The sequence below is a fragment of the Narcine bancroftii genome, chromosome 3 (genome assembly GCF_036971445.1).
Source record: "Narcine bancroftii isolate sNarBan1 chromosome 3, sNarBan1.hap1, whole genome shotgun sequence".
Lineage (NCBI taxonomy): Eukaryota > Metazoa > Chordata > Chondrichthyes > Torpediniformes > Narcinidae > Narcine > Narcine bancroftii.
In genome coordinates, this window is record NC_091471.1 from 369,734,418 (window position 1) to 369,758,679 (window position 24,262).

The 24,262-nt window shown below is 41.5% G+C and overlaps 1 long non-coding RNA gene across 3 annotated transcripts in view; it reads left to right on the top strand.

Annotated features, from left to right (window-relative positions):
* LOC138759597 (uncharacterized) overlaps positions 1 to 24,262 on the top strand; it is a 114,090-nt gene that overhangs the window by 48,031 nt on the left and 41,797 nt on the right. The gene's annotated exons all lie outside the window — the stretch shown is intronic.

Genomic DNA, 24,262 nt, shown 5'->3' on the forward strand with positions numbered 1-24,262 from the left:
ATTGAGGAAAAAAATGATGTAATTTGCTAAGAAATAGGTGATTGCACATGAAAAGTAATAATGGCGTCCCCACCTCTGCGTTATTGCTGAGTCACTTTGTTTTGTACTAAAATGACTAAATAGTTATCATCAATCTGTCTTTTATATTTTGTCATTTTAATTCAATCAATTATACTATTGTAATTGTGTTATTGTTACCAAGTATTTGTCCAGCTGCAGCAAGTAAGAATTGTGGTACATATTTACATTGTACAATGTATATGACAATAATCTCGTTAACATTATGAATGGGTGGATACGTGGTTTAGTTGGTAACTGTTATTCAGCAGCTGGGAAAATGGATTAAATATATTCTAAACAGGTGACAATGCTCATGAATTTACTGACTTCATTCATATGCATTTATTCAAAAAAATTCTCTTAACCTTCCATTTTCGGAAAGATGCCCTTTCATTTTCAGATGGGAGCATAAATAATACAATTATATTCGATTTCAGAATTATAAATTGTACATATTTGCTTCTGCCTACAAAGTCTTGTAGCAGGAAACAGAATTCACCCAGAGGCTATTTAGATTCAAAACATGTAAATTAATGCAATGGTTCTGGAAGTTAATATATAAAAAATTCACTATCTAGAGAGAATAAAGTGTATAAAGTGGCAAGAAGGGTTGGAATCAAGTTTAATTTATACATAAACTCGTGTGCATTTTTAACAGTCCCACCACAACATTTATCCACATTTTTTGCATTTTACTTCAATGGCATTTAATCCCAAACTATGTCTTCAACATCATTTGTTTTGTTTTATTCTAGTAATTTGGAGAAAATTATCAATGGCTTAATTTACTTCATCTCCCTGTGAGGTAATTATGAATGAATTTCTAGGACACAGCTAGCATTGATTATCCAAAATACAAAAACTTTTGCAATGGCCAAAGGGTTTTAATTCCCCTATTAAAACAATCAAATATCTTACATACTTATATTTAATGTAATGTCTCAAAGGGAAACTTTAAAAAATATGAAGTGAGTGAAATTAATGAAGCTGTCATTGTAGTTTTAGTGGTTTTAAATTAATGATATTTTTCACCATTAATGAATCTCATTTCAAATAAGTAAAAGATGTGGAGGTTTTGATCAAAGTTTATGCTCCTCACTTCGATCTTTTGAGCGTAATGTATGTGGAAATTTGAGAGCTTTTACATTATCCTGACTGAATTGTTCTGTTTTAACTTCAAAAGAATGGATCAGTGATTGCAACAGGACACATTTTTCAGTCCTCCACTTAATGTGAAATTGATTTTCTCAAACCTGGAGATTTTTGGACAGCAGCAGTTTGTAAGTGTAACAATTATAACCATGTCTACCAGGGGCGATAATCTACTGCCTATACAATTCCAATACCCCTAACTTTAAATGCAGTTGAGGCAACGGAAATGGGCATCTTTGCCCCACCTTAGTCATTAACAACCTTGCATCAATGCATCTAAAATTAGAAACTTTCAGTAAATCTATCCTCCGCTCTGATGTTTCCAGATGGTGCATGTATAACAAAATGACAGCACAGCCAGAGCTGCAGACACGGCAGTACCACTGCTGATGTAGAATCAGGGAGAGTGGGGAGGGAGACAGTGCTCCCCCTCAGGTTCCCACTGCCCACTGCTACTGCCGATGCCTCCATACAGTCTGCAAACGGCCTGTTAAAGAAACCGACGGAATTTGATTTAAAATCCTGTGACTGTGGAGTCTGGGCCCAAGATGGCGGTCCTTGTGTTCGGCAGCAGCCACAAGGGGTTGCAGAATCCAGGGGAGTAGCGGACCAGTACAGGGGACCAGAAATGGGGAGAACACCCCCCCCCCCCCAATCAATGAGGGGAAGCAGAGGAGATGACCCTAAGGATGGTGGCCACAGTGGCCGACCAACAAGTGCTCTGCGGCTGTAGGACGCACACGAGTGGTGAGCTGTGCGGGCGATGAACCCACATAGGCTGCAGGGACTGACTCACGAGAAGCAGGTATCGGAACCAGGATTTGAGGGGGTGCTGAGGGCAAGGAGGGATCCTGAAGGGCTCAGGGTGGTGAAGGCTTCCTTAGTGAGTTGAAGATTTGGATCTGGGCTTGGGTTGTCCATGGTTTGAACTGAACTGTTGTACAGCTGCAGGTGACTGGAGGGGAATCCACAGGCTCTCAGTGACTCTGAGGGGACTCTCTTTTGCTTCTCTTTCTGACTGTAAGAGGCACAGGGCAATGGTAATGGTGAACTTTGTCTGTCTTTTGGTGTTTTAAAGGCAATTTCATGTAAAATGACATCTGTTTTATTACATGACAATAAATAGTATCCGATCTGAATTCCCTACATTCTTAAACAGTATGATTTTTTTAGTTGCTGTACTTTAATTCTGAAAAAAATCACCGTGACCTTGAGCTTTTCAAGAGGATAATGAAATTTGCTGGGAAGCGCGTGCATGTTATGCAAATACGCAGTGGGGTTCAAGACCATTGATGTGTTAGAAATCTCCCTTGGGATTTAAAAAAAAAAATTTGCAGCGAGGAAAACTGAAAACCAACAATGAAGATGGAATTAAAATCCTGTGTGAGCAGAATAGTAAGATGGTTTCGTGCAAGTGGCATTTTTCAACAAGCCTGCCTGAAAATGTGAAGGTTTCTGTAATGCCTCAGAAGTTTGCACGGTTCATTTGTGTGTTCTGCCTTCAAACTGTGTGGAGCCTGCCTGTGCAGATGCAGGTAGTTGTAAGTTCATAGCTAGTGTTTGCTAAATTCTCTTTCAATTCTCAAAAACGGAATATGTTAATCTCCTCATTTTTAAAAGTAATAGGGGATCATTTGCTTCCAGACGCAGCTGTGATTAATCAGCTTTTCGAGGTGTTTGACTAAAATAGTGACCGGATATGGGCATCACTGGCAAGCCCAGCATTTCCCAGCCATTTTTAATGTCTTAGGGTACCATAGGGTTGGCCTGGGGATATCTATAATGGGTTACTTGCCTCAAGGGCATTTATGAAACAAATAGATTTTATGATATTCATCACCATCACCAACATTCCTGATTTTTCATTCTTCGTTTATTGAACCAAGATTAAGTCTTCCAGCTGCTGTTGTGGGATTTGCATGTGTGCTCTTTAGTCCAAGTTAGTTACAAAACTTGTACATCATCAGGCTCTTTTTGGAGGATTTATGAATTGAAAGAAAATAACCCAGGTCTATGTAAATAATAGTATCTTGCGCAGCTTCTTTGGTAAATCTCTGCCTCTGGACTTATTTTAGTCATTAGTTCTGGTGCCTTTGTCACATTATGTATATTCATTTGCATTTCTCTACTTCCTTAAATATAGTGCAGAACTTCTTTTAAATTTAAATTTAGGTAACCAGTACAGTAAAGGTAAAGGCTCCATGATTGTCATATAATACTACATTTGTAATGTATCATCCAGGAAATTTTTTACTTTGTCTTCTGTAAGGCAGTCACCTCTTTGTCCAGCGCCCCTCACAGAGACCTGTGGCACCTGGTCTCCCCTCCAAGTACTGACCAGACTTGGGCCTATTTCCAAAATCAGACAATCTCAGGCGTATTCAGGCTATTAGGTACAAGACACATAACCAATGTTTTGGTCTTGATCCCTTCATTGAATGAGTCAAATTCTGGCCTGTGCAAAGCTGGTAATGGCCCAGACCAGAATGGAAATGTAGGACCTATTTCAAGTTGCTCATTAAGTATTTTTGTAATTAGTGCTAAGTACATTTGATTTATGTCTGGGTATATACATATATATGTAGTGTACATATTTTACTTACAAGTAACAGAACAGAATAAAAGAACGATTTATAAAATAGGAAATGGCAAGCAATTTTATTCAACAGAGTTCAGTCCTGTAATAAGAAGCAATAAATATAATAGTACGTTCATATTTATTCAGTGTGATAGTACAGATTCTATCACCAATGTGTCTATGTACAGATTGTAGTGTAGGATGACTGTGATTGGCTGAGAGTGTAGCCACACCCACTGCCAGGTCTTAAAAGATTGCTCCCAGCCAGACCAGGTCATTCTGGACTCGTCGACCTACTTGTGATATGCTCCAGTCTTTTAGTTAATAAAAGCCTTGGTTTGGATCAACAAGTCTTTGGTTCTTTCAACGCACACTACATTCTGTATTCAGATTTTCAGATTAGAAGTGGTCATCACTTCTTAACATTCAGAAATGCTTTACGTGCTTTTCTTTGGGGAAATTCATCAATTACATCAGAAAAATCGAGCAACTTTGCCTTGTCACTGTTGATGTTCAAAACTGCTAATCCATTCAGATGTCCTTGCCTCATTGTGTGCCGAAACTTGGACTTAATTCGCTTTAGGACACTGGAGCTCCTCTCATTACAGGCCACTGTTGTTGGAAATGACAGAAAAATGCGCAACACAATGACATTTGGGAAAACATTGTCCAATCTCAAGTTCAATATTTGACCATAAATTTTCTGCAATAACCCAGCATTGAGTTTGAAATTCAAATTAAACATGATTTTCAGAAGCACCACTCTGAATGGCCACTTGAAATATGACTTGGCTGTTGTAGCTGTAACCAATTTGCTTTTAGTAATAACTCATTTTCATCCAACTGCTTAAATTGCCACAAAAAAATCAAAGTCCACAAATGTCCCTGTCCGCAGAAAAGAGTCATGAAAGGCCATCGATAACGAAAGAACACATTCAGCTTGAAGTGGTTTTTAGCATCCTCTTGAGTTGGTGTCCCCTGCAAGTAACAAAACTATCTGGCACACCAGTTTTGATTGCCACATGCCATGCTTCTTCAAGTATATCATTCAATTTCTTTCCTCGTTTCAGGATATCAATGTTGTCCCTTTCCACATCTAATGAGATTCTATTACCAAGTTCACCTCATGAGTTATTGTGAGAACTTTAATCCAAATGGCTGACATCAGTACACATTCAATGGTATCCAAATAGGTTTTGTTATCTGCATTTATTTATCTATCTTTTAACTGTATTAATTTTTTAATGAATTTAAAAAAAAATATATTAATGTTTTGTGCTAAAGGATTCCCCCTTGAGTCTCTTCACACTATCAATATTCTTTATCAAGGCAAAGGGTCCCCTCCTTTCCTCTACCAGGGAGAATAGGCCTCCTGAATATCATAGGCTGATGCCAATGGTACACCTGCCCACCCCCTCTGTTCTGGTGGGGGAGGGGCAGGGGAGGAGCACAGTCCCACAGGCAAGAGTTAATAGGAGGATAAGGGAGGCAAGACACACCACCAAACAAGGGGAGGGGGAAATGGCTCTGTGAATGGAGAGGAAAGCTGGAGGAATAAGACAGAGGGATGGGGAAGAGAGGTAGATTAGGAACTAGGCTAGCAGAAATTTCTCCCCCCCCCCCCCCCCACTTCCCCCCAGCATTTTGATCAGGTGCCTGCTCACATTTTGTTCATACCTTGATGACAGGATCAAGCCCAAAATGTTGGTTCTGTATTTTTATCTTTGCTATAACAACCCCCCCCCCCCCCAGCCCCCATCGATGTGATATTGTTTGAAGAGGGCTCACAAAATCACTCTGCACAAAGCATCTTCCAGCTACTCTCATCGGGAAAGAGATACAGTACAGGAGTATCAGAGCCCGATTCTTCCCACGGGCAGTGAGACTGTTGAATGACTGTTGAACTGCTCAAATGAACCCTCCATGACTCAACTATTCATTTTAAAATATTTATTTATTTTAGATATGTATAGACGTACTGCATATATACCATTTGTCTGTATGTGTGTTTGCATGTTTTGGCACTGAAGACTGTTTCATCAGGTTGTTTTTGTGCAATTGGATGATGATAAGCCTGAACTTGAACTTGTACCTGAACTGGGACCAATGTCAATGCACATAGCTTTCCACTCCAAAGAGTTTAAACTTTCCTGGCAAGGAGTTGGGAAGCATAATAGCAGGGCAGCAAATAGAAAAATGTTGAGGATAAATCTCATGGGCAAAGCAGAGCATGGGAGATAGCAGTCTTGACTGCATTGACTTCAATATAAGGAGCCTCACGGATCACGACGATGGGCTTTGAGAATGGATTCAGTACTTGGACATGATATTATTGCAGTCATGGAAAAGTGTGATATGGGGTCAACATTGAAAGTGGCCATGCCAGTACATAGGCTGGTAAAGAAAGCATACAAATGCTTGGCTTCATTGGGTGAGACAATGAGTATAAAAATAAGGTTAACCCGCATTTGGAACACTGTGTGTCATTCTGTTTGCAACGTTAAAGTAAGGATATGGAGGATTTTGAAAAGGTTCAGAAAATGTTGCCTCGTTTCGAGGGTAGAGTTATGGAGAGACATTGGACAAATGTGAGGTGTTTTCTCTGGAGTGTGGGAAGCTCAGGGATGAACTGATAGAAATGATTAAAATCTTGAGAGGCCATTCAGAATCTTTTAACCAGGGTATAAGTAGCACACACTAGAGAAGATATATTTAACATGGGGGAAGGGAGAAAGTTTAAAGGAGATGTGCGGGACAAATATTTTACTATGTCATAGGTGCCTAGAATGGTCTGCCAGGAGGAGTGGTGGATCTAGATTCAATAAAAACATTTAAGATGCTTCTAGATAGATACATGAATATCAAGTCAAGTTTATTGTCATCTGAATGTACAAGTACAACCTGATGAAACAGTGTTCTCTGGTCCTCAATGTAAAACATGTAGACACCAGGTCTATATGTAGCAACCAGGTATAACACACATACAAATAATACATATACAGGGCAAGTATTCATATGTACAAATAACTAAATAAGTATTGTTTTGTAAATATGAACATCTCGGATGGTCAGTGTGAGTAGTTCCTTTGGTCATTCAGTGTTCTCACTGCCCGTGGGAAGAAGCTGTTCCTCAGCCTGGTGGTGCTGGCTCTGATCCTTCTGTATCTCTTTCCCAAATGGGAGCAGCTAAAAAATGCTCTAAGGGATGGAAGGGGTCCTCACTGATTTTGCACGGCCTTTTCAGACAACAATCTCGATAGATCACGTTGATGTGTGGGAGGTAGACTCCAGTGGTCCTCTCTGACATGCTTGTGATCCCGTGGATTGACCTCCTACTCACTTCTCTGCAGCAACCGTCCCACACCGTTATGCAGCCAGACAGGACGTTCTCAATAGAGCCCTTGAAAAAGGTTAACATGATGGTGGCAGATAGCTTTGTCCACTTCAGCCTTGTCAGGAAGTGCAGTTGCTATTTTGCCTTCCTGACAAGTGAGGAGATGTGTGTTCATGATAGGTCACTAGTTAAGTGAACTCCAGGGAACGGTGCTCTCCACTCTCTCTACAACAGAGTTGTGTTATGGAGGGTGGTAATTCCTGGTCTTCCTGAAGTCCACGATCATCTCCTTCGTCTTGTCCATGTTGAGACTCAGGTTGTTATTCTCATATAATATCACAAGATTTTCCACCTCTTCTCAGTTATGTGACTCATCATTGTTGCTGATGAGGCCAATGACTGTTGTGTCATCTGCAAGCTTGATAATACTGATTGAGCTGGACCTGCCGATGCAGTCAGTCGTGTGAACAGGACCGGGCTGAGCACACAGCCCTGAGGTGCGCCTGTGCTCAGCCTGACAATGCTTGACATTCTGCTACCACCCGAACCGACTGTGGTCTTTCCATTAGGAAGTCCAGAATCAGGTTACAGAGAGGGGTGCTGAGACCCAGTGAGGACAGTTTCTCCACCAGCCTGTGGGGAATGATTGTATTAAAAGCCAAACTGAAATTGATGATCACCACCTGTGTACGAGGCACTGTTCTCCAGGTGGGTTTGGACAGAATGAAGGGTTAAAGCTACAGCATGGTCTATGGAACCATTTCTTCTCTAGAAAAATTGAAATTTTTAGAACTTATAAAATCTTATTAGTATTAACAAAGGAACAGCAATGGAAAGTCACCAGAAAATGGTTAATTCAAATTAATAGTTTTTATTAAACTATTATTAACATAACATTTCTTACTTAAATGTAACTCGATCTTAAACTAAACCTGTGTGTGTGTGTGTGTGTGTGTGTGTTTGATTAAATTCAAACCGTTTAAGTTTAATTCTGGAAAAAGTTGATTTTAAAGTCCAATTTCAAACATCTTGTTGAACTTGAGGATCTTTTTAAATCACAGTTCAGAAGTAATTACGAAGCACTTTGAAACATTATAGTTTCGGATCTCTTTAAACCATCTCTCTTTCAGAGAAATATAGGAGGGACACAAATGAAGCTGCCTCCCTTTTCTTAAAAGGGCTGTCAGAAATGGTCTTACTTATTTAAAAGCCACTTTTGTTGTGCATCTCCTATGATAAGGATGATACAATATAGAACAACATCTCCCTCTCTTTCCGGAAATTACTGTCTTTCCAGGATGTCAAGTTTCTTCAGTCTCTTCTGTCTTCTGATTCAAAATATCTCTTTGCTTTCAGTACATCATTCTCTGACATCATGTGACATTACATCACCTCAGTTTTAGTTTCATTTCTGCAAAACCTCCTGCCTTTCTTTAATACCACTCCATATCCATAACAACCTCTCACCACCATCCTAAACTACAATATATACATATACACATTGGTGATAGAATCCATATTATCACAGCCCTCCTGATCACGATTTATTGTCAGGACTGCGGGGACAGATTACTACCCCCAGGACACCCCCAACTATCTCCGGTTTCCCCAGAGGGGGCCCGCGTTTCCGCGGGATCAGGCCCGGTACACGTTCCCCCTCAGCCACCGAATCAGAGACTCGGGTTTAGCCAAGTGCTGAGGCCTGACAGGCTGGAGCTGGACCTCAGAACTCCTGCGGCAAGCACGCACTTCAGCTGATGAAGGAGAATGAGCTGCAACCGGTTTATGTAGACAAGGTCACCAGGTGGTGGCTCCTGGTGACCTTGTGGTGTAATACAAACCACCACAACCTCCATGCCAGATGGTGATGCAACCAGTCAGACTGCTCTCCAAGGTAATGGGTAGAAATTTGCAGGGGTGATTGGTGACATAACAAATCTCCTCAAACACTTCACAAAGTTTAGATGCTGCCGAGCCTTCTTTGATAGATCTTCAGAGATGTTGACATCCAAGAATTTGAAGTTCTTAACCCTTTCCACTGCTGACCCCTGATGAAGACTGGTTCATATTCTCCTGATTTCCCCCTCTTGAAGTTCACAATCAGTTCCTTAATTTTGCTAACACTGAGTGCAAGATTGTTGTTGTAACACCACACAACCAGCTGGTCTATCTCACTCCTGTACGCTTCCTCATTGCTGTTTATGAATCTGTCAATGGCTCATTTGTAGATGGCATTGAAACTGTGTCTTGCCGCACAGTCATGGGTGTATAACGAGTAGAGCAGTGGGCTAAGCGCGCATCCTTGGGGTGCGCCTGTGACGATTGTCAGTGAGGAGGAGACTTTTTTCTGATTTGTACTGACTGGTCTGACGAGGGAGTTAAGGATCCAGTTGCAGTGCAGAAGTCCAGGTTTTGAAGCTTGCTGACCAGTACTGAGGATATGATGATGTTGAAAGCTGAGCTATAGTCGATGAAACGTACCCTGATGTATGTGTTGTTGTTGTTCAGGTGATCCAGGATTAAATAGAGAGCCAGTGAGATTGCATCTGAAGTGGAGCAATTTTGACTGTAGGCAAATTGCAATGGGTCCAGATCTTAGGTATGTTAATTCTGACCATGATGAGCCTCTCCAAGCATTTCATCACGGTAGATGCGAGTGCTGCTAGGCAATAGTCATTGCACAGCTCACTCTGCTCTTCTTGTGTTGAATAATGTCCTTATGAAGCAGGTGGGAACCTCTGACTGCAGCAGTGAGAGATTGAAAATGTTCATGACCACTCCAGCTAGTTGTTTGGCACAGATTTTCAGTACCCTGCCAGGTACGCCACCAGGGCCTTGCGAGGGTTCACCCTCCTGAAGGATGTTTTGACACTGGCATCAGAGACTGATATCACAGGATCACCAGCTTCTGCAGAGATACTAATTGGTATCATTGAATTCTCCTTTTCAAAGTGAGCATAAAAGGTGTTCAACTCATTGAGTAATGAACATCACAGCCATTTATGATATTAGGCCTCGACGTAGGATGGAATGGCCTACAGTCCTTCCATACCTGGCGAGTATCTGACTGTTTCCAGCTTCCCTTGGAATTCCCTCTTTGCTGCTGGGATAGCCTTCCATAGGTTGTACCTGGACTTCCTGTTGAGATAACACTGCATAAAGCAACACCAGTCAATCTGTTTCATTTTTTGTGATGAATATTATTGCTTTCATGAAGCAGATGACAGCAAACAGAACTATTAAAAGACAGAAAAAAATACTAGATAGCCGTTAAATCCAAATATTGAAACAGGAAAGGATTTGTGTACCAAGAAATATCAAGAAAGGGAAGAATGACGGCCCTGCCGTGCTGCTGGAACGAAAGCACTGCCTCTGGGGTGGACCCGAGTGAGGAGGGAGCAGAGAATCAGTACTGCTCCAAAGATTTCAACCACCCGATCCTCATCCCAGTGGATTCGTACAGGCTTTAAACGGCCTATTAAAGGAGCCAAAGGTGTTGTGTAAAATCCTGCAACCATGAGGTCTTTAGCCAAGATGGCGGCACCAGTGCTCGGCAGCAGCCACAAGGGTTTCAGACTCTGGGGGAGCAGCAGGGCCCCAGAAATAGGGGTAATTCCCCACCCCACTGGGAAGGAGAAGGAAGGGAGACAACTCTACAGATGGAGACCACGGCAGCAGACCAGCGAGGAGCTCAGCGGCTGAGGGACCCACTGTCTTGGGTAAACTTATACCTCTCATTTTGTTCATTTTAGATTGGTCACAGTGTTTGAGCTACCGAAAGAAAATAGACACACACACCGAGAGCAGTTCAGTTTATACAAATGTTTATTACTAATTCAAAAGCTGATTTCACACTACAATATGCAAGCCCTTCCCAACTATACTTATCAACGCTTGGACTGGTCCCAACTGCCGAAGCGAGGCAACAACTGCACACTTGTAGTAGGTTGTCAGGGCGCTGGTAGCAGCTTCTCCACCTCCCCTGACCGGGACGTTGCTCGGACTCTGGCTGTTCTTCCTTCTTGACAAGGGGTGTTCCCACCCCTCGGAGAGTCTAAACTTGCAGCAGGACCACAGACTTTTATACCCCAAAAACAATTAATCATGCACCCACTCCCTCTAACATTTGTCAGTCAAAATCAAAGCTGAGCATACTATTCTACAATTTAGAAGATTAATTATTATGGAGCAGGATGCTATGATATCCTGGTTTATCTCGTAGATACAAGGACTCATTAAAACTTCTTGAGCAAGACAGGTTGTGACCAATACGTCAATTTCAGAGTGTCGTATTTGACAACTGCTTTCCCTGGGCCTCACGGTGGAATTCCATTTCAAAGTGTATCTTCAGATAAGTCCCCATGGCTGAGTTTAATTACATCTGCTAGTTCTGAAAGTAAGGTGACCTGCGTGTGGACCCAGTGTCGTCAGTTCCACATAAGCAAAAAGCATCTGAGTACATGGTTTTAATCCTCCATTACACCCACATATGTTAATGGTAAGAGGAAAGCTAGAGACAAAATTGGTCCCTTAGAAAATCAGAGCGGAAAACTGTGGGTGGAGCCTAGAGAAATGGGGGAGATTTTGAACAGTTTCTTTTCTTCGGTATTCACTAAGGAGAAGGATATTGGGAGATGTGAGATAAAAAAAGCAAATTGGGTAAATATGGGGAATATAGAGATTACAAAAGGTGTAGTTTTAAGGCTTTTGAAGAATATAAAGGTGGATAAGTCTCCGGGACCAGACGGGATCTTCCCCAGGACATTGACAGAAGTGAAGGAGGAAATAGCAGAGGCTCTGGCGGTAATTTTCCAAATGTTATTAGATATGGGGATAGTGCCGGAGGATTGGCGCATTGCGCATGTGGTTCCGTTATTTAAAAAGGGTTCAAGGAGGAAGCCTGGCAACTATCGGCCTGTAAGTTTGACGTCTATGGTAGGTAAATTAATGGAGAAAATTCTTAGAGATAGTACTTATAAACATCTGGATAGACAGGGTCTGATCAGGAGCACTCAACACAGATTTGTGGGAGGAAGGTCATGTTTGACCAATCTGATTGAATTTTTTGAAGAGGTGACTAGGAATGTGGATGAGGGTAGCACAGTGGATGTTGTCTATATGGACTTCAGTAAGGCCTTCGATAAGGTACCACTTGGAAGGTTAGTTAGGAAGGTGCAGTCTTTAGGTATAAATTTTAAGATAGTCAAATGGATTGAACATTGGCTGAAGGGGAGAGGCCGGAGAGTGGTAGTGGATGATTGTCTGTCAGGTTGGAGGCCGGTGACCAGTGGTGTGCCTCAAGGATCTGTATTGGGCCCATTGTTGTTCGTTATATACATTAATGATCTAGATGATGGGGTGGTGAATTGGATTAGTAAATATGCAGACGATACTAAGATAGGTGGAATAGTGGATAATGAAGAAGGTTTTCAAGGATTGCAGAGGGATTTGGGCTGCTTAGAAAAGTGGGCTGAAAAATGGCAGATGGAATTTAATGCTGATAAGTGTGAGGTGCTTCATTTTGGTAAGAAGAATCAGAATAGGACATACATGGTAAATGGGAGAGCATTGAGGAATACAGAAGAGCAGAAAGATTTAGGAGTGACGGTACATCGTTCCCTGAAGGTAGAAACTCACGTGAATAGGGTGGCGAAGAAGGCTTTTAGTATGCTGGCCTTTATCAATCATTGCATGGAATATAGGAGTTGGGAGGTGATGTTGAGATTGTATAAGACGTTGGTGCGGCCTAATTTGGAGTTCTGTGTGCAGTTCTGGTCGCCTAATTATAGGAAGGATATAAACAGAGTGGAGAGAGTGCAGACAAGGTTGACCAGAATGTTACCTGGGTTTAAGCATCTAGAGTTTAGGGAGAGATTGGACAGATTAGGTCTTTATTCTTTGGAGCGTAGAAGGTTGAGAGGGGATTTGATAGAAGTATTTAAGATTATGAAAGGGATAGACAGAGTGGATGTGGATAGACTATTTCCGTTAAGAGGAGGAAAGATTAAAACAAGAGGACATGAGTTAAGAATTAAGGGGCAGAGGTTTAGAGGTAACATGAGGGGGAACTTCTTTACTCAGAGAGTGGTAGCCGTGTGGAATGATCTTCCGGGAGAAATAGTGGCGGCGGAGTCAATTGTATTATTTAAGAAAAGGTTGGACAGGTCTATGGGTGAGAAGAAGATGGAGGGTTATGGGCATTGTGCAGGGAGGTGGGACTAGAAAGGGGTGTTTGGTTCGGTGCGGACTAGAAGGGCCTAATGGCCTGTTTCCGTGCTGTAATTGTTATGTTATATATATGTTATGTTATGTCGTGGGCTATTGGTGACGCAGTCGGGGTCCCACATGGACAGCGGGCTGCAGGTCACTGGCTCATGGCAAGCAGGTATCAGAGCTGGGATTCGAGTGTATGCCGAGGGCAAGAAGGGCTCCCAAAGGGCCTCGGGTGCTGATCTGGAGCTTGGGTTGCCAGTGAACCGAACAGGAATCTGTGTGGCTGCAAAGGCTACCCTGGAGGAGAATCCATAGACACTCAGTGACTCTGAAGGGATGCTTTTTTGCTTCTTTTTCTCTCTCACTGTAAGGGGCCTCGGGCGACACTAATTTGACACTGTTTGTCTGCCTCTCGGCGGGAAAAAATTAAAGTTTATCATGCAGGTTATATTTTTAATGTATCATTATGTGACAACAAAAGTAATCTTGCACCTTGAAGTCTTTTTATTTTCTAAGTAGACATACAATTATTGGAGCCTTATCTCAATAGTAGAACTGTTGGACTCAAACATAATTTAATTCTCAGAGCTCAATATGGCAGTTCAGTTAGCATAGCTGTTATGCAACACCATTACAGTGCCAGCAATCGAGTTCAAATCCAGTGCTGTCCGTGAGGAGTTTGCATGTTCTCTCCATGTTTGCATGGATTTCCTCCAGGTGCTCTGGTTCCCTCCCATCCTTCAATAATGCACTGGGGCTATAGGTCAAATGGGTGTTATTGGACGGCACACTCTCATAAGCTGAAAGGGTCTGTTACTGTGTTGTATGTCTAAAATTAAAAAAATGTAAAATCTTACCAGATTCTTCAGTGCAGTATTGAGGAAATTCTATCTGTCATTCCATCTTTTTGAGAAGTTGAACCAAAGTGCACTCTTCATGTTCAGATGGATGCAAGTAGTGCCTGGTGACCAGATTATAGCTGGGTACATTTTTCTGGAGTACACGTCAATATTGTTTCCTTTAACAGAAATATCTGAAATAATTTAGTTGGTCATTTTAGTTGAGTTGGGGGGCAAGGTTGGCGTAGCGGTTAGGGTTAACCTTTACAGTGCCAGCCATTAGGACCACGGTTCGAATCCACACTGTCTGCAAGAAGTTTGTATGTTCTCCCCATTCTGCATGGGTTTTCCCCGAAAGCTCCGATTTCCTCCCACCTTTCAAAATGTATCAGGGGTTTAGGTTAATTGGGTGTAAATTGGACGGCACGGGCTCGTGGGCCAAAATGGCCTGTTAGTGCGCTGAGTGTGTTAATTTAAAAAAAATTTAAATTAAAAATTAAAATTTTAAATTTAAAAATTCATAACAGTACGGGGTTGAAGATTAATTGGTGCATTTGGGGCGGCTCAGGCTTGTGATCAGGAAGGGCCTGTTACCGTGCTGTAGGTCTAAACTAATTCTTTGTTTATCTCTTTGCTAAATTTGATTTGAACTTAGATATAGAACAGCGCAGGAATAGGCCTTTCTTCCCATCATGCCTGTACCAGCCTTGATGCTGATCTGAACTAATCCCATCTGCCTGCACTTAATATATATCCCATTATTCCTTACCTTTTCACATGTCTGATTAAATGCCTCCTAAAGGTTGCCAAGCTGTTTATTTCTACCACCTCCCTGGGAAATACATTTCAGGCAACCACAACTCTCTGTAAAAACTCACAAATCTTTCAACTTTATCAAGTTTGTCCAACCTAATAGGTAATACACTCCATTCTTAGCAACATTCTGGTGAATCTCTTCTGCACACTCTCCAAAGCGAGTTATGATCCTATAGCGATCATAACTGCACACAATATGCCAAATGTGGCATGAAAATCTGCAGATACTGCAATTGTAATAAAAAGACAGGTCAGGTCCGGCATTATCCTTAGAGGTAAAGATGTAGAACCAATGTTTTGGGCCTGGCCCTTCTTTGAGGTACGAGTAAAAAAACAGGCAGACACCTGAATTAAAAGGCTGGGGAGAAGAGAAAAATAGGCAGGGGAAGGAGTACAGACCAATAGACACAGGAAAAGGAATGGTGAGAATTGATGGAGGTGGGGGGGGATGTTTTTGGCCCTGTGGAAGCAGAGCTGGAAGAAAGGAAACAGAGGAAAAAGAGAAGAGAGAGAGGGGGAGAGAGAGATAAAAGAAAGGAGACAGAGGGAAAAGGGAAGAGAGAGAGAGAGCACTAGCGGGAAGGAGAGAGGGAAAAGGGAAGAGAGAGAGAGAGCACTAGCAGAAAGGAGACAGGGAAAAGGGAAGAGAGAGAGAGAGCACTAGCGGAAAGGAGACAGAGAGAAAAATGGAAGTGGGGGCTAACGGAAACTGGAGAAGTCAATGTTAATGCCACCCATTTGGAGGGTATCCAGATGGAATATGAGGTGTTGTTCTTCCATTTTGTGGGTGGTCTCAGTCTGGCAGTGCGTGAGACCACGGAGAGACAAGTTGGCAAAGAAGTGGAGCAGGGAATTGAAACAGGTGGCCACTGGGAGATCCCATCTATGGCCACCCATCATCTCTTTATTCACCACGAATGCCTTCCCCATATTTGAAATTGGTTTATGTAACTGGGAACAACATTTGAACATGAGCTGGAAGGGCAACTTGCTGATAAATCTTCTGCAATAAAACTATTTTATTCAAAAAGTTGTGGAAATGACTAACATTTGTGATGATTAAACAAATGAAAAATTGGAAACCGTTCCTCAATAATAAATGTTGTAAACAATAATCAGAGCTTTGGTAGAAATACAATGCTACATGACGCTGTCACTTAAAGTTGTCAGCCAGTTATTAATGAAATAAAAGACTTACAGCATAATTTATGTTATTAAAAAGAGATTTTCAAAGGACATTTCACCATAAATCCTGTTAAACAGCAGGTTTTTCTGCCTCATTTCATAGAATTTATATTTATCACATGACAAAAAAGGCATCAATGTTTTGTGCTTTCTTTGACAGAGAAATTAACAGCTGCTGTGAGAGAGATAGGTTATGAATAGTCTTTGCAAAAGGGAAATTAATCAACTTGGAGGAAAATAGCAATTTTGAAAGCAATATTTACTAACCACAACCTAGGATCTGTACAAGTGCTTAAAACAGCTTTTTTTAAAAATTCAATTACATGATGTAGACATCACTGACAGGAGCAGAATTTGTTTACATCCCTTGTTGTCCTTGAACCAAGAATCTTGCTGGAGCATTTCAGAGAGTCATTAAAAATCATCTGTGATGAGCCCAAGTTGCACGTAGGAATGATTTATCTAAAAACATAGATGCTGGAGGAACGTCCATAGGAGGTAAAGATATGTTACCAGTGTTTCGGGCCTGAGCCCTACTTCAAGGCATGGATAAAGCAGGGAGCATCTGAATAAAATAAATGGCAGGGGAGGAGTGTAGCCCAAGGGATGGAGATGGAGAAGAGGCCAGGAGAAAGGAAAGGTGAGAATTGATAGGGGGAGGGCTTGGCTCAATGAATGCCGGGCTGAAGCAAAGGAGACAGAGGGAAAAGGAAACTGAGCTATAAGAAAGAAAATATGGGGAGAGCTGGCTAATGGAGACCGGAGAAGTCGATGCCAATGCCATCTGATTGGAGGGTGCCCAAATGAAATACGTGGTGGTCTCAGTCTGGTGGTGCATGAGACCATGGGCAGATGTGAAAATTGCAATAGGAAAATTTAGAATGGTGGCCACTGGGAGATCCCTGCTATTGTGGTAGATAGAATCGAGGTGCTCAACGAAGCGATCGACCAGTCTGAGCCCAGTCTCGCTGACGTAAAAGAGACTACAACCGGATGGATTAGATGACCCCCCTCCCCCCATCAATTCTTTCCTTTCTCCTGACCTCTTCTCCATCTCCACCTTTTGTCTGTTCATTTGTACTCCTCCTCCCCTGCCATTTATTTTATTGAAACCTTGCCCACTTTTTCCATGCTTTGAAGAAGGGCTCAGGCCTGAAATGCCCATAATATATCTTTACCTCCTCTGAGTGCTGCGAGACCCGCTGAGCTCCTCCAGCATCTCTGTGTTTTTACAGCGTCTGCAGACGTTCTTGTTACAAGAATGACTGATAGTTTATCCGAAGGAGACTCCTAGATCAGATCTATTTCAACACAACCCATTCATTTCACAGTCACTGCTAGTATTATTCTAAGTCCATATTTAATGAATTTTAGGAAGCTGCTCATCATTCAGTGGGACATCAAATATAAGAGCATGGAGGGCATGTATAACTTTATAAATGTCTGCCTGTCTGGAAGCCAGACTGTAAGGAGGACATGGTTACATCAGAGAGACGAAAGCAGAGATTTAGCATATTATTGCCCAGGATGGAATAGTTTGTTTATGAGGAAAAATTAAATGGGCTGGAGTTGTTTCCCTTGGAATGGTGGCACTGAGGGGGAAGCCTGATAGAGTTGTACGAAATATGAGTTGCATATATATTGGGTGAATGGTGAGAAACCTTTCTCCAGGTTGGAGATGTCGAAAAACAGAGGGAATATAGGTTTAAGGGTGGATTAAGCGGGTTAGACAGAATTTGAGAACTTTTTTTTCAGGATTTGAGAATGGTTGAAACCTGGAAGGCACTACCAAAAAAGACAGTCAGACAACATGTATGTGGGCAAAGATTTGAATTGACAAGGCAGAGCAGACTGGTCCACACACAGATATGATGGGTACTTAATGGTTGGCATGCTCATGTGGGCTGAATGGTCTGTTTCTATGCTGTAGAAATCTGTGACTATAAGTAGCTCCCATGTTTGGATTAGAACATTTCCCTCATTATGGATCATTAATAAGACCTCTGGATTAAAATTCTACTGCCTGTGCTCTAATTTTATTAAGATACAAGCAGCTCTAACACATGATAAACACAATTTAATTGAAGTTATCTAGTTAAAGCATTAAGATAAAAATGTCGATGGAGCATAAAACTACCCTGTAATTATACACCAAATGATGTCGAGAGACCAGAGAAAGTTTGGAGTGGTCATATCTGACTATATGTTACCATCTTTCTTTGGCTTGGCTTCGCGGACGAAGATTTATGGAGGGGGTAAATGTCCACGACAGCTGCAGGCTCTTTTGTGGCTGACAAGTCCGATGCGGGACAGGCAGACACGGTTGCAGGGGAAAATTGGTTGGTTGGGGTTGGGTGTTGGGTTTTTCCTCCTTTGTCTTTTGTCAGTGAGGTGGGCTCTGCGGTCTTCTTCAAAGGAGGTTGCTGCCCGCCGAACTGTGAGGCGCCAAGATGCACTGTTTGAGGCGAGATCAGCCCACTGGCGGGGGTCAATGGGGCAGGCACCAAGAGATTTCTTTAGGTAGTCCTTGTACCTTTTCTTTGGTGCACCTCTGTCACGGTGGCCAGCGGACCATATGCACGTAGTAAAGTGGGACTGCATAATTGCTCAATCAGAGAGTTAGAACAGGAACGCTGACTACATCTCCTGCGTTAACTCAACACACTGACACTTTTACAGATCAGTTGATATAGCTCGAAAATCTTGAGCTGGACTAATTTTTTCCCTTGATTATGTTATTTGCCTTGACTAAAAGGTGAACATGGACTTGTTTAACATATTCTGTGAACAGAATAGTTTATAATGAGGAGAAATTCCTTCAACTTTCTGTTGCCAGTTAAAATCCTGGTCTCAAATCATGGTCTCAGATTTGGCCAATTAAGTATTTTATGGTTTCATTTTCCTTGCTGTCTCAGTAACTTTATCTGTCATTCTCTTAGATATAGTACTATAAAATAGTCATTCAACCTAATAACATGGATACTTCATTAAATTAAGTTTTTGGGATCAGGGAGCATCTCAGCTTTCTTCCATAGGGACACTGCAAGTATCTACACCAGTGGTTCTCAACCTTTTTCTTTCCACTCACATCCCACTTTAAGTAATCCCTATGCCATAGGTGCTCTGTGATTAGTAAGGGATTAATTAAGGTGGTGTGTGAGTGGAAAGAAAAAGTTTGAAAACCTCTGTTTTAATCATCCCTAATTGACTCGTTATGTGCACGGTTTCAGAACTCCAAAGGAAATGGGCCAATGACAATTTTTCTCAAGCAAAATATTTTAATAACAATAGGGTCTTGAGCTGTGATTTTCAACCTTCCCTTCCCACTCACATCCCACCTTAAGGAATCCCTTACTAATCACAGAGCACTGATGGCCTAGGGATTCCTTAAAGTGGGATGTGAGTGGAAAGAAAATGGTTGAGAATCACTGCCTTACAGAGAAAACACAATAACCTCATCAATAGTAACCCATTGTTTCTTACAAAGCTCAGTCTGTTGGTGCAACGTCAGACATTGGGAATTTTTACAATGTCCAAATCTGAACACAAAAATAGAGGCTCAGAAGGACAATGGCTTTACTGTTTATGTGAAACACCAAAAGCAATTAGACAGAATGTGGTGATACACCACTAGCCAACTGCAGGGGGCAACCCGTGTACCTGCAGGAAGAACACTGGAGGACAAGACAACACCTGGCTAGCTGTCATTCAGCTGACCTGAATGGACCAACCCCCACCCGGTCCACTGCCAATTATCTGCCGTGATATAAGCCACATCCAGCCCCTTGAGGTCAGTCACTTGGAGCTACAGCTAACTGCAGCAGTGGAATAAAGCCTGTTGATCGGTCTTTATTAAGTTTTGTATCTGCTTCTCTTTATGACAGCGCACCGCACAGAGATCTGCAGAAAAGATTTAATGACCTGTTAAACCTCAATATCTTGTATTAGATCTATTTGAGGAAAAAGCCACAGAAATTGAAAAGAAGGTTGATTGATCTTCAGAGTGACATAATTGCACACCTCATGTTCAATCAATGTAAAAAATATTTTTGGTTTAAGAATGATCTGGTGAACAGATTTCCAAAACTATGGGAAAAGGCCAGAACGTAGTTTACTTGACATAATCCAGGATCAGAGGTCACCTTCGACTTTCACAGCCCAAATTGGAGCCTGACATCAAAAACTAGCACAGGAACATCAATCTCAAGGATCTAACATTTTCATTTTTATAAGCAATATTTTTAATGTTCTTTTTTATTGATTTCACAAGCTCTAGTTTATGTTTAGGGTTTTCTACAGATCATTGTGCTCTATTTTTTTGTTATATGTATGTTCGTATTTTCTTCTTTCCTACATGTTCTATGAGAATGATTCCCTGTTTGTTCTGGAATCACAAGCCACAGCTGTGATGCTCATGGTAAAAGCCTTGTTTCCTTTTCACTTCACGTAACATAAATAATTTTTTTGTTTTTTATGTAATCGGTAGGAGACACGTAGGAAAGAAACCAACTAACTTGACTGCTTCACAAGGAAGGGGGCCCATAAACTGCACAGGTGAATACAGATGGAGAATGACTGGTCTACTGCACAGAAACAGATCCTTCTATGCGATTGGTCCATGATGACCAATTTGGGGCAGCACAGTAGAGGTTAGCGCAAAGCCTTTACAGAACCAGTGATTGGGACCAGGGGTCAAATCCTGTGCTGTCTAAGGAGTTGTACATTCTCCCTGTATCTGTGTGGGTTTTCCCCAGCGGGTGTGGGTTTTCCTCCCACCATTTGAAATGTACTGGGGGTGCAGGTTAATTGGATGTAAATTGGGCGGCACGGACTCGTGGGCCGAAATAGCCTGTTACCGTCCAGTATGTCTCAATTAAAAATTTTAAAATGTTATTTAAATTTAAAAATGTAGTTCCTTTGATTGTGTTCTTTCCTCTCTCACCTCTGCCCTCTAGTTTTGTATTCCTCTACCCTGGGGGAAAATAAATAGTTTATATTATAGATAGCCCATCATAATTTTATAAACCTCTATAAGGTAACTCATTAGTCTCCTATGGTCCAGGGAGAAATAATTGTTCACATGATTAGGGATCTGCAGGAAGAATTAGATGGATGAATCTGGTCTGCACGAGGAAGCTTTTGTCATTGGCCCATTTCCTTTGGAGTGATGAAACCGTGCACATTAACGAGTCAATTAGGGACAATTAAAACAGTGGTTTTCAAACTTTTTCTTTCCACTCACATTCCACCTTTTTTATTTTCAGGGTGCACTTCAGTTTCATTTGATTTTTCAGCAAACTTCAAGTTGGAGATCCAGGGTGAGCTTAGGGTTTCTTTAGAAAACTGATGACTCTCTTCAACTCAGTTTTAAGTTCCTCCCTCTGCATCACAGGAATACATCAAGGTGGTTGTTACCACTCATCTGAGACTCGGTGGTGTGTCTATTTTTATCACTCTATGTTCACGCTCCTCCTATTGCACACAATTCCTTGAGCTTTGTAAAAACTTGTTACTTTAACTTACGTTGTGCCCATTTTGATTCTTCTCATAAGAAGGGTCAAAGGTGGTGAAGGACACTCTTTATCTTTGTTCCTTTGTCTGTATTTATTGAAAGATATTATTCAATAATGGAGATAGGTTCCCTACTATCATCTCTCACCTTTACAACGCCTCACTGAAGGAGGTCACCGCCAACCCTCTAGACAAATGCCATGTAGTGTACTGCTACTTTTCCACAGAGCAAAATGCACTTTCTATTTAAATGATCGATTGCTCCAATTCATGTAGGATGAAGTCAGATCAGAAACCAACTCTGATGACTGTTTCCTCCTTTGTGCTCTACCTAAAGCATACTATTTAAAGCCCTCCAAAAGGTAGTGCCACAGTCAAGGACACACTGGCAAAACCCTCTCACCATCGAGTACATCTACAGGGAACGTTGCTGTCGGAGAGTAGCAGCAATAATCAAGGATCTACATCACCAAGCACACACTCTGTTCTCATTGCTACCATCAGGAAAGCGGTATCAGTGCCACAAGACTCACACCACCAGGTACAGGAACAGCTGCTCCCCCTCCACCATCAGACTCCTCAACAACAATCTCAATCAGGGACTCATTTAAGGACTCTTACTTGTGCAATTGATATTTTTAATTGTCTCTGTATTGCACAGTCAGTTTGTTTCATTTGTTAATTTGTTTACATGTGTACTTGGTGTACATTTTTTTTCATTACCAATAACTGGTAATTCTGCCTCACTTGCAGGTAAAAAGAATCTTAGGGTTGTATGTGATGTCATGTATGTACTCTGGCAATAAATCTGAAATATGGACCATTTGCTAGAAGTTCCAAAATAGAGCAGGACAATCTATAATGCACTGGGAATTTCGGTTCAATCCCAGTCATGGCACATCTGTTCAAAATCAGTCACACAGGATAAATATTTAATTAAAGCTGTGTGCAAAGCCATTTATTTTGGTGTAAATATACCCCAAAATTGAAATTCATGTGAGGATTTCCAAGCAAATATCTTGACCAGTTTAACAACAATTTTTTTAAAAAATCAACTAAATGCTTGCAAATTTTGATCACTTTGGTAAAGTTCCTCATTTAATTAATAAATCATTTTTGTTTTGCTGTGGCAAGACTTTGGAGTGTGATTCATTTTCTGTATTTTCTTTGATGAAAGAGGATGGGGCTTAGGTGGTGAAAATTAGCCTCTCATGCATAACCTTAATCAGCTGCTTTGAAAGGAAAATGAGCTAGTGATATGGCTTCATGTACTTTGTAATGCGCTGACATTGACAAATGTCCTTGGTTTAGAATTTTAACTTTTAAAGCATCAGTAGGAGTCTTTAGACAGTTCTCCCAGAAATGGCCTTCCAACCTGCTCAATACAGAGGGGCAATTTTTCCATTTCTTGGGGTAAATATTACTTTTTAAAAATTGTGCAGAATTTCCTTTGGCAGAAACCAGGTGAAGGGGACGATTTTGATCTGGTAAATTGGCTGGAGGCCATGATTAGATCGGCTATGGTTTTCTTGATTGAGAGAGCAGACTGAAGGAGATGCTTGACCTACTCCTGCTCTTACATCGATTAAAACAATGCTGGAGATTAAAGCAGGAGATTCAAACTGGGAGTGGGAGAGAACATTCAACTGGCAAGTTCATGGAAGTCCTAGGCTTGGCTTCCAATCTGCAAAATGCATTAGCACATTCAAGTTTGTTGAAACTGTCATACAAATGCATGGTGTTATTGTTGTTGCTGTTGAACAGAGAAGGTTGGAAATGCTCAAAAGGTCTGGCAGCATCAATGAAGAGAGAAATTGAATCAACACTTCATGCAAGATCCTTCGACTTTGCAAAGTGACTTCAAGCTTCCTGTCAGTTTCCACTTCTGCCAACAACTTCTATTCTGAACTTTAAGTTCTTTTGTTGTCTTCATCCAATATCCTGCCTGACTCTACCATTCAAACTGGAAGACGGATTTAATCCCTCTTAGAATGTCGCCTAACAGAGATGCATATGATTTTATTCAGCCAGAAGGTGGAAAATCTGTGGAATTTGTTCCCACAGGCAGTTGTGGAGACTAGGTCATTGGGTGTATTTAAGGGAGAGATTGATAGGTTCTTGATTAGCCAGGCCATCAAAGGTTACGGGGGGGGGGGGAAGGCCAGGCAGTGGGGCTCATGGGAGAATGGATCAGCTCATGATTAAATGGGAGAAGACTCGATGGGCTACATGGCCTATTTCTGCTCCTATGTTTTCTGGTCTTATTATTCTTTAAAATCAGCTGTGCTGCTTCAGCCCCAGAGTTATAAAAAAATCTGGAATATCAGTGGTTAAAAAGGAAGTGAAATGTAAAGGTTATTGTCCTAAAATGGACTCCTTAGCTCCTATTGTTTGGATGTTGTTGGCAGAAATTTGGGTGGAATTGTTTAGGTGAAGTGCAAGTCCAAATATTTAATGCACTTGCACAAGGTGGCATGGTTGGGTGGTGTAGTGGTTAGTGCAATGCTGTTACAGCACCAGTGATCGGGACTGGAGTTCTAATCCCGCACTGTCTGTGTGGAGTTTGTATGTTCT